The sequence below is a fragment of the Chaetura pelagica genome, unplaced genomic scaffold, assembly GCF_000747805.2.
Source record: "Chaetura pelagica isolate M959 unplaced genomic scaffold, ChaPel_1.0 scaffold69, whole genome shotgun sequence".
NCBI classification, from domain to species: domain Eukaryota; kingdom Metazoa; phylum Chordata; class Aves; order Apodiformes; family Apodidae; genus Chaetura; species Chaetura pelagica.
In genome coordinates this window covers 928,695-938,338 of record NW_009970724.1, presented here as the reverse complement: position 1 = coordinate 938,338, position 9,644 = coordinate 928,695, and the positions used below count along the sequence as shown (strand labels likewise).

The 9,644-nt window shown below is 37.2% G+C and overlaps 1 protein-coding gene across 1 annotated transcript in view; it reads right to left on the bottom strand.

Moving 5' to 3' along the window:
* Positions 1 to 4,431: 4,431 nt before the first annotated feature.
* Positions 4,432 to 9,644, bottom strand: part of PRDX1 (peroxiredoxin 1) — an 11,905-nt gene continuing 6,692 nt past the window's right edge. Inside the window, exon 6 of the transcript XR_719882.1 lies at positions 4,432 to 4,459. The gene's annotated coding sequence lies outside the window, so the exon portion shown is untranslated. The remainder of the gene's footprint in view (positions 4,460 to 9,644) is intronic.

The window sequence follows — 9,644 nt, the reverse complement described above, 5'->3', positions numbered from 1 at the left end:
CCCCAGCCACCAGCAGCTGCCTCCTTCAGGGTAGTTATGAAAGGGACAATACAAAGGTCACAGCCGGTACATTTCCTCTTCACCCAGGGTCAGTTTATCAGAACAAGGTGATATCTTCAGTTTAATTTGAAGCATTTACCCATTCTGTAGAGCAGGTGGCTAAAATCTTCAGAATGGTGCCAGGTAACATCTGTGTGAATGGAGCTTTTACTCATATTAAGATAACTGGCTGAAATAGTCAGTTCTCATTACCTTTTTCTAAAATAGATGAGGTTTGGATTTAAAATATTTTTCAGTGCTGTGCCACGTTCCCCCCCCACAGTGCAGCTTTACTACCATAATTTCCTGTTGTACTTTCCACATGGGGGAGACACATAAAAATCATTGCATCAAGCATTGTCACAGGCAACTGCACAGAGAAACAAATGAGAAAATACTCACATTCATGTTACTTATATTGCTGGATAAAACACCTTCAGACAGAAACAACATTTTGTTTAGATCACTTTGTCTTGTTAGATTTGTTCATAGGTTACAGTGGCACTGGGAATCAGGAAATAATTTCTCTTAAAGCCATTTCAGGCTCAGGAATCATTATTAATAATAATAATATAAGAAATTATTATAATATTTTGTGTGAGTTTTGTTACTTGACTTTTTGTTACTTGACTGCAGCACGATGCTGTGAATCACCAAGCACTTTTTCCCTTTCCTAGGTATCAACATGATGATGCAAAAATACTCACTTTGCAGAACTGAGCCCTTTTGTCTTCTTTTATGTTGTGATTCTTCATACATTTTGGAGACCCAAACACTAAGGTTGCCCTCACAGCAAGTCACTGCTTGATACAGTTTTTTCATAGTCTGTATACTAAAAATAATCAAAATTCAGCATAACAATTTTCCTGTCAACAGAGTAGTCAGCATGTGGCTGCTGGGTTTGTTCAGTGTATTTGCTGTTACAAAACAGTCTTTGTTGCTTTCTATGCTTTGTTCAGCACATCTGACTAAAGCAGCCACCTGCCTTACTCTGTGACAATGGTATAGTGATTTCTTCAATTTAAGCAAAATAATGGAATTTGTTTCAATTCTGTTCTTCTGCTATAGAATTACTCCTTGGTTACGATGTCAGTTGACCTTTCCAACTGAACTGTAATTTAACAGAGACTTAAGTTAATTGTTCATATTAGCAAATACACAAAATACTGGTTCTCTTAGAAGGATAAGTACAGAATTAAATCAGATTTCTATTTTTACATTACAATTTAAAAGTCAAATATTTTGGTACTTTGGGGTTGATTTCTTCTAAATAACATTTTGTCTTAGTTCATTTATTAAACAGATTGTCACAGTCATTTCATTTCAATGTTTATAATTTATCTAGACATGGTATTTTGGTTAATAAAATATACAAAATGGTTAGTATCCCTCAGTACTGAGTATTTTTATTTAAGCAAGTCAACGATTAACTTGTGGAGAGCTAAAGATATTAAAGTGAGAATTATTGTGTTTTTAACATACTGAAAATAGTGAGCTACTTAAGACACACAAAATCCAATATCTGAGAACAACATAAAAAGTTATCCCAGTAGAAGGTAGTAAACTATGATGGCAGGCTCATCTGGGATTTAAAAAAATAAAACAGCACATTGTGAGTTACTCTAATGTTTATATCTGTACCAGGTCATTTCATCAAGATCGCTTAACAGCAAGCACGTGACATTGCACTTTCATTTTTTCCTCTGTTCTTGCAGTAACAAACATTCAAAGTGTCCAACAATGCACAACTGATATTTGAGGGATTTTCCTTCAGTAACCTAAAATTAATACCTGTAGGCACAGGAATTTTTACTTGTTAAAACATAGTGAATACTGAGTCACAATAAGGGCAAGTCTGTGTTCATTGTGCTCCTGGCAGTGTATTGATGCCAGGCAGAACTGATGACAAATACTTAATGACATATCCATTCCTAGAACAGGAGTGAACTGGGGTGGTTCTTAATGGCTTTCTCATACCCAGGTCACAGAGATCCACAGCTGCAGCTGGTGGTTTTCTTTCCTTGCTGCTTGGAGCATAATGCTCTTTGTCTTAGAAAACTGAAGTTTGACACACCTCTTGGGACAAGACTAGACATGATGAGGAACATTCATGGATCCTGAGGCATTGTGCAGATATTCTTATTTTTGGCATTTGCAAATGTCAAACAGGTAATTGCAAATGCTTAGATTTACTTGTTCAAGTATCACTTTTTACATTTTTAGGTAAGTTTTTTTACTGAATCCTCATTTTTAAACATTTATGGAAGTGTATTTTTTTCCTCAGTTTAACCAGTAGGGTGCGTCTTCAATAGCTGAACAGTAAAAAGAAGTTAAAAGCTACTTGAATTTGAGTTCAGTTTTAGCAGCAAGATATTCAGTGTATTTCAAAATAAAATATTATCTGGAGAATTAACAAATTTGTAATGTGTTCATGCACATAACATCATGAATCTTCTTCCCCAGTTAACACTTCCTTTTTTTTTTCACTTCATGATAATTAAAATCTCAGTTCCTTTAAAGAAGATTAAAGATGTGACAGAACATACTGATAAAATGTGAAGCACAATCTAATCTGGTTACAATCCAGGTTATTGCTCAGAAAGGAAAAAACACTTGTTTTCCCTACCAGTTTAAATCAGTTACATCTCAGCAGCACAAGAATAAGCACTGATGTTTGGGATGTGAAGTAGTTTGGCAAACTTAATTCCTGATAATTGCCTTATTTCCTTCTATAAAAAGGATGGCTTGTAACAGTCCTGTCTTCCCCTAAACCATGCAAGACTAAATCAGTGCTGGTGTGTCAGACAAAAATAGCCAACCTTATGAGATTATTGCACTCCTCTGTTTTTATTTCTTTGGGTTTGTTGTGGGTTTTTTTTTCAGGTTTGTTTTTTGTGTGTGTGGTGTTTGGTTTTAGTTTTTCTAATAGAGCTACATTGCCCTCCTGTGGGCCAGAAATAATTTTACTTGTCCACTGTAATACATGTTCTTGTACTCATTTGTGATCAAAGTTTTTGGTGGTGTAGCAACTATTTAACACGGGAAGAGTTCCCTGTTTCTGAAAACACGAAGTGGAAGCTACTGATCAGCACCACTGTGGTGACCAGTACTCCTTGTTCAGCCCCATGCAAAAAACACATGTTGCTACTATCAGTACTGAAATCTAACTTTTAACAACATCACCAAAGTTCTCTGTGTGGAAGAGGGTTTTGCCACCCACTGCAGCAGAGCACCAGGTGTACCTCTGCAACATTAACTTTCACAAATCCATCTACAAAAATGGACAGGTGTCTTTGTGAGACTTTTTTTTTCTGTTAAGTTGCCTTCCTGTCTATCAGAGACCTAGTGACAGATCAATCATGTTTGCTTCAGAAAGCAAACAGAGCACTTCCCTTCAAGGCTTTCAAGGAGGAAACAGAAAGAACCAAGGAGCACAAATGTGCTTTCCTTTTCTCTCTGCATCCAATATCTGAGAACAACATAAAAAGTTATCCCAGTAGAAGGTAGTAAACTATGATGGCAGGCTCATCTGGGATTTAAAAAAATAAAACAGCACATTGTGAGTTAGTCTAATGTTTATATCTGTACCAGGTCATTTCATCAAGATCGCTTAACAGCAAGCACGTGACATTGCACTTTCATTTTTTCCTCTGTTCTTGCAGTAACAAACATTCAAAGTGTCCAACAATGCACAACTGATATTTGAGGGATTTTCCTTCAGTAACCTAAAATTAATACCTGTAGGCACAGGAATTTTTACTTGTTAAAACATAGTGAATACTGAGTCACAATAAGGGCAAGTCTGTGTTCATTGTGCTCCTGGCAGTGTATTGATGCCAGGCAGAACTGATGACAAATACTTAATGACATATCCATTCCTAGAACAGGAGTGAACTGGGGTGGTTCTTAATGGCTTTCTCATACCCAGGTCACAGAGATCCACAGCTGCAGCTGGTGGTTTTCTTTCCTTGCTGCTTGGAGCATAATGCTCTTTGTCTTAGAAAACTGAAGTTTGACACACCTCTTGGGACAAGACTAGACATGATGAGGAACATTCATGGATCCTGAGGCATTGTGCAGATATTCTTATTTTTGGCATTTGCAAATGTCAAACAGGTAATTGCAAATACTTAGATTTACTTGTTCAAGTATCACTTTTTACATTTTTAGGTAAGTTTTTTTACTGAATCCTCATTTTTAAACATTTATGGAAGTGTATTTTTTTCCTCAGTTTAACCAGTAGGGTGCGTCTTCAATAGCTGAACAGTAAAAAGAAGTTAAAAGCTACTTGAATTTGAGTTCAGTTTTAGCAGCAAGATATTCAGTGTATTTCAAAATAAAATATTATCTGGAGAATTAACAAATTTGTAATGTGTTCATGCACATAACATCATGAATCTTCTTCCCCAGTTAACACTTCCTTTTTTTTTTCACTTCATGATAATTAAAATCTCAGTTCCTTTAAAGAAGATTAAAGATGTGACAGAACATACTGATAAAATGTGAAGCACAATCTAATCTGGTTACAATCCAGGTTATTGCTCAGAAAGGAAAAAACACTTGTTTTCCCTACCAGTTTAAATCAGTTACATCTCAGCAGCACAAGAATAAGCACTGATGTTTGGGATGTGAAGTAGTTTGGCAAACTTAATTCCTGATAATTGCCTTATTTCCTTCTATAAAAAGGATGGCTTGTAACAGTCCTGTCTTCCCCTAGACCATGCAAGACTAAATCAGTGCTGGTGTGTCAGACAAAAATAGCCAACCTTATGAGATTATTGCACTCCTCTGTTTTTATTTCTTTGGGTTTGTTGTGGGTTTTTTTTTCAGGTTTGTTTTTTGTGTGTGTGGTGTTTGGTTTTAGTTTTTCTAATAGAAAATAGAGCTACATTGCCCTCCTGTGGGCCAGAAACAATTTTACTCATCCACTGTAACACATGTTCTTGTACTCATTTGTGATCAAAGTTTTTGGTGGTGTAGCAACTATTTAACACGGGAAGAGTTCCCTGTTTCTGAAAACACGAAGTGGAAGCTACTGATCAGCACCACTGTGGTGACCAGCACTCCTTGTTCAGCCCCATGCAAAAAACACATGTTGCTACTATCAGTACTGAAATCTAACTTTTAACAACATCACCAAAGTTCTCTGTGTGGAAGAGGGTTTTGCCACCCACTGCAGCAGAGCACCAGGTGTACCTCTGCAACATTAACTTTCACAAATCCATCTACAAAAATGGACAGGTGTCTTTGTGAGACTTTTTTTTTTTGTTAAGTTGCCTTCCTGTCTATCAGAGACCTAGTGACAGATCAATCATGTTTGCTTCAGAAAGCAAACAGAGCACTTCCCTTCAAGGCTTTCAAGGAGGAATCAGAAAGAACCAAGGAGCACAAATGTGCTTTCCTTTTCTCTCTGCAACTCAAAAACAGACAGATGTTCACAATACTTAGAAAAACAGCACTTTAGACCCAAAAAATTTGTGGTTTGTTGTTTGTTTTGGTTTTTTCCAATAACTGAAATATAACAATAGGGAATATAGTAGGAAAACATGACAAAATTAGTTCTCACATAATGAGCAATAAGATCCTAGGGGAATGTTTAAAACCTTTCCAATAATATACCAGATTCTTCATAGTGAGATTATGTATGAAAATATTCGGAACAGCTACTTTTTGAAAAAGTAAATTACATAACTACCATTGATATTACATTTCTCATTTGATGCTATTTTTGGTGATATTTCTACATAATTCAGTGAGTAAGCAATTTTACTTTTAATAACTGCTATATTTTATTTTCCCAGAACTTATTTTCCTAAAGGAAATTTTGAAGTAATTTTATTTTGTTTATGTCTTCAAAGTTTCTGGAAACTATACATCTTTACACTAAGTTGTTCTGGGTTTTTTCCCTCATGCAAAACAAAGCACAAGATAGGAGAATTCCTGTAAGTAAATTAAAGGAAGAAGTGGGGGGACATTTCTGGGTTGAAAAATAACCTATAGAATATTGAATTTATGCAAAATCAGTAGTTTTTCTATTAATGCATAAAACCTCTTATTCCTTTTAAAGGAATTAGCTAGTTTTAGGTTTTAATTTCATTTTATAGCCTTTTTTCCCCAGTACTGTTCTGACTAGTCTTCCTGAATTACTTGCTGCTTCAATCTTTAACAGGCTCTTCCAAAATATAAAACTACAGCAATATATATTAAAAATAAGTTCACCATATTTTGTGAAAAGTGAACTCAATTAAATGCAGTAATTTTAAATTACATTGTTTTATTATGTGCTATCTTAAAGACTTCTTAAATATTCATACAGATATAGTCAAATGGTATCTTGCACAGAACATTCTAAATTCAGATACATGTCCCATAATAAATACAATTATTTAAGTTTCAGGCTGAAGAGCCAAGTTTCATATTGAAGTCCAAACCTACCATCACTAGGTGTGGTGAGAAGAGCTTACCACTGGCACATTGACTGCAGGAGCACCACAAACACTTCTCAGCACAATGGCAACCTGCTCTCCTGCAGCCACGAGTGTGAGCAGCACAGGTTAATTGAGTACATTAATTGAGTCATCAGATTTGCACAAGCTTTGGCCTGTAAAGCCATTCTGTAATATCATACTCCTCTATTCTGTGAGGTGCTTTAATGATCCAAGTATTACAGGTGAAGACACAGACTAGTGATCTGATACATATACAGACATGTGAGCAGCCAAAGTAAAACCAGATTTCACTGTATATTAAAGACAAATTCATCTGTATTGGTTTTTTTTTGTCTAGCATTAAAAAGAGAAGGCTAATATATTAATGAGATACAGATCATATAATCATATAATTGCAGGTTGGAAGAGACCTCAAGGATCATCTAACCTTTCTAGATACTACTGTAGTTTATATGAGATGGCTCAGCATCCTGTTAGGCTGAGACTTAAAACTGTCCAATGTGGGGGAATCTACCACTTCCCTTTGGAGACTATTCCAACGTTTGACTGTCTTCATGGTGAAAAGTTTACCTCACATCCAATTGGAATCTCCCCAGGAGCAACTTGTGCCAATTACCCTTTGTCTTTTCCATGTGACTCCTTGTAAATGGAGAGTCTCCATCTTCTCAGTAGCCACCCTTGAAGTACTGGAACATGGTAATAAGGTCTCCCCTAAGCCTTCTTTTCTCAAGGCTGAACAAACCCAGTTTTCTCAGCCTGTCCTCATATGGCAGGTCCTCCAGTCCTCTGATCGTCCTTGTGGCCCTTCTCTGGACCCTCTCCAGCCTGTACACATCCTTTTTGTAGAGCAGGGACCAGAACTGGACACAATACTCCAAGTGTGGTCTGGAAAGTGCCGAGTAGAGCGGGATGGTGACTTCATCTCTGCTGGTGATGCCCTTGTTGCTACAGCCCAGAAACCTGTTGGCTTTCTTTGCCAGTGCAGTGCACTGTTCACTTATGTTGAGCCTGTTACCCACCAAGACCCTCAGGTCCCTTTCTGAATTAGTGTCCAGATGTGCTGCACTCCAAGTAGCACACACTGGTCAGAGCTGACCACCCCACGTCTTCATACCCCTCCTGTACTAACCTGGTTTCTCCTTTTGCAAAGCAGAGCCACAACATTTCTCAGTCCTCTCTCTAGCAAGATCCTTCAGAGTTTGTATTTACACAGACTGTTGTTTAATACTGAACGTCAGACCCACTGAAAAAGTCACAGAGGATCTCTCTAATACTTTCCAAACTATGAATATGATAAACTCCATTATTTTAACATAAAATGTACATGACTATGGTTTTGATGTATAATATGACTAAAAAGTACAGTCCTGGAGCTTTTGTAAACAATTTCCTAACCAAAGTGCATAATTTTGCAATACCTGTGAGGTGTAAGCTACTCACTTTTGTACTTCAAACTGATTGATTTCTTGGACAATCCAGTAACCTGTTCATCAAAGGCTGGATAAAAAGGCTGGAGCACTTGTTAAGAAAATAGCACTTTTTAAATCTAGCAACTTTTTAGTGTTTTTCAAAACCAGTGCAATACATGTTTTGTAACAAAGTGCTAACTCTTTAAATGTTACTAAGCATTTTTTTCTTATAAATATCTCAAAATAAATATACAACTTAATTTTGAAATAAAAGATGCACAAATCCAGTAAAGGTTAGGTTCTGTTGGTCAAATATATTTAAAAAAAATCACATTCCATGTGTTCTATAATAAATGTATGGAATGTGAAAGTGATGCACTGCTTTGTATTACACAAATTGTGTTGATGCTCTTGCACAACTGCTGTTCTCTTTGAAAACTTTTGTATTTCTATCACAAAAATAAGGGACTAAAGAATCTTAATTTTATATGATACATGAAGAACACAATGTGTAGAAAATTAATTTCCTTCCACTTTTACTCATTCTTCAACAGACGTTTCAGTACCTAAAGCCATTGTCATTAACACTGCAGGGAACAGGACCATTGCCATTTACCATAGTAACCAGCTACAAATAAAGAGAAATTGAAAAAAGAGGCACAAATGTATTTCAGTTTCCCTCCACCTGACTATTCTGAATAAGATATTAATAGGTTATTTTTATAATAAGCACTTGAACTAGAATAAAACATATTTCTTGTCACTCACACATTTAAAAAACCCAAAAAACATCACATTGAAGATTCTATCCTCTCTAAACAGAATCTGCTGTACTTACCTGCAGGGAAAATCCCACCAAGCAGTACAAGATTCTGCAACAGCTCTCAAGTTTGTCACCAAACCTGGGAATGGCTGATGTGTTCTCGTGTTACTGGGAAATATGGCACCCACTGATCATGAAAGTAAAACCAGTTCGTAACTGGTAAAAATACAAGATGCATCTTGGTACACACACACAAAAAAAGTATTTCTCAATAAATAATTGGAGTTATTTGACTGTCAAAAACATTATACCAGTCTGAGATGTCACAATCCTAGGCATGGGGTGTAGGCCTCAGAACACGAGGAGGAAATTCCAGTCTGCATCTGAATCCATATTAAGTTTAAGCAAAGAAAAAAAACCCAGACCCTTCTTGATTTGATTAAGTGTACCCATGTCACCCACTTCCTGGGTTACATTCTCAAACACTAAAATGACCATGTGGCAAACACTCCCACAAAGGCCTCACATGGCTGAAGGTTTAAAAAACACTTGTTTAATTGCATTAACTTTCACGCCCCATCATTTGGTGCAGACACGGAACACACTTCCCAGCCCACGGGCACCGTGTTCCTTGGCTGGATTTCCACCCTGTCACCATCCCCCGGTGCCCGTGCTGTGGGCACGGCTGGTTGTGCCTCAGGGCACCGAGCCCACAGCAGCAGAGCAGCCAGAATGTTCTGCTGAGCCACAGTTTTTTAAATTAACAGCAACTGCAGCAGCCATAGAGATCACTCGCTTTTCAAAACGGGAGAATAAAGGCATCAATACAAGAACTGAGCACTCAGAAGGCGGGAGGCGTTAAAAATATGTGAACGGACAACATTAAGATAAAGAGAGCAGAAATGAACCGCGTTAGGAGGGAGGCTGAACTTCCACAGCGGGACGTTACCCTGCGGCAGGGTAACCCGGGGGGGCGCACCCCCC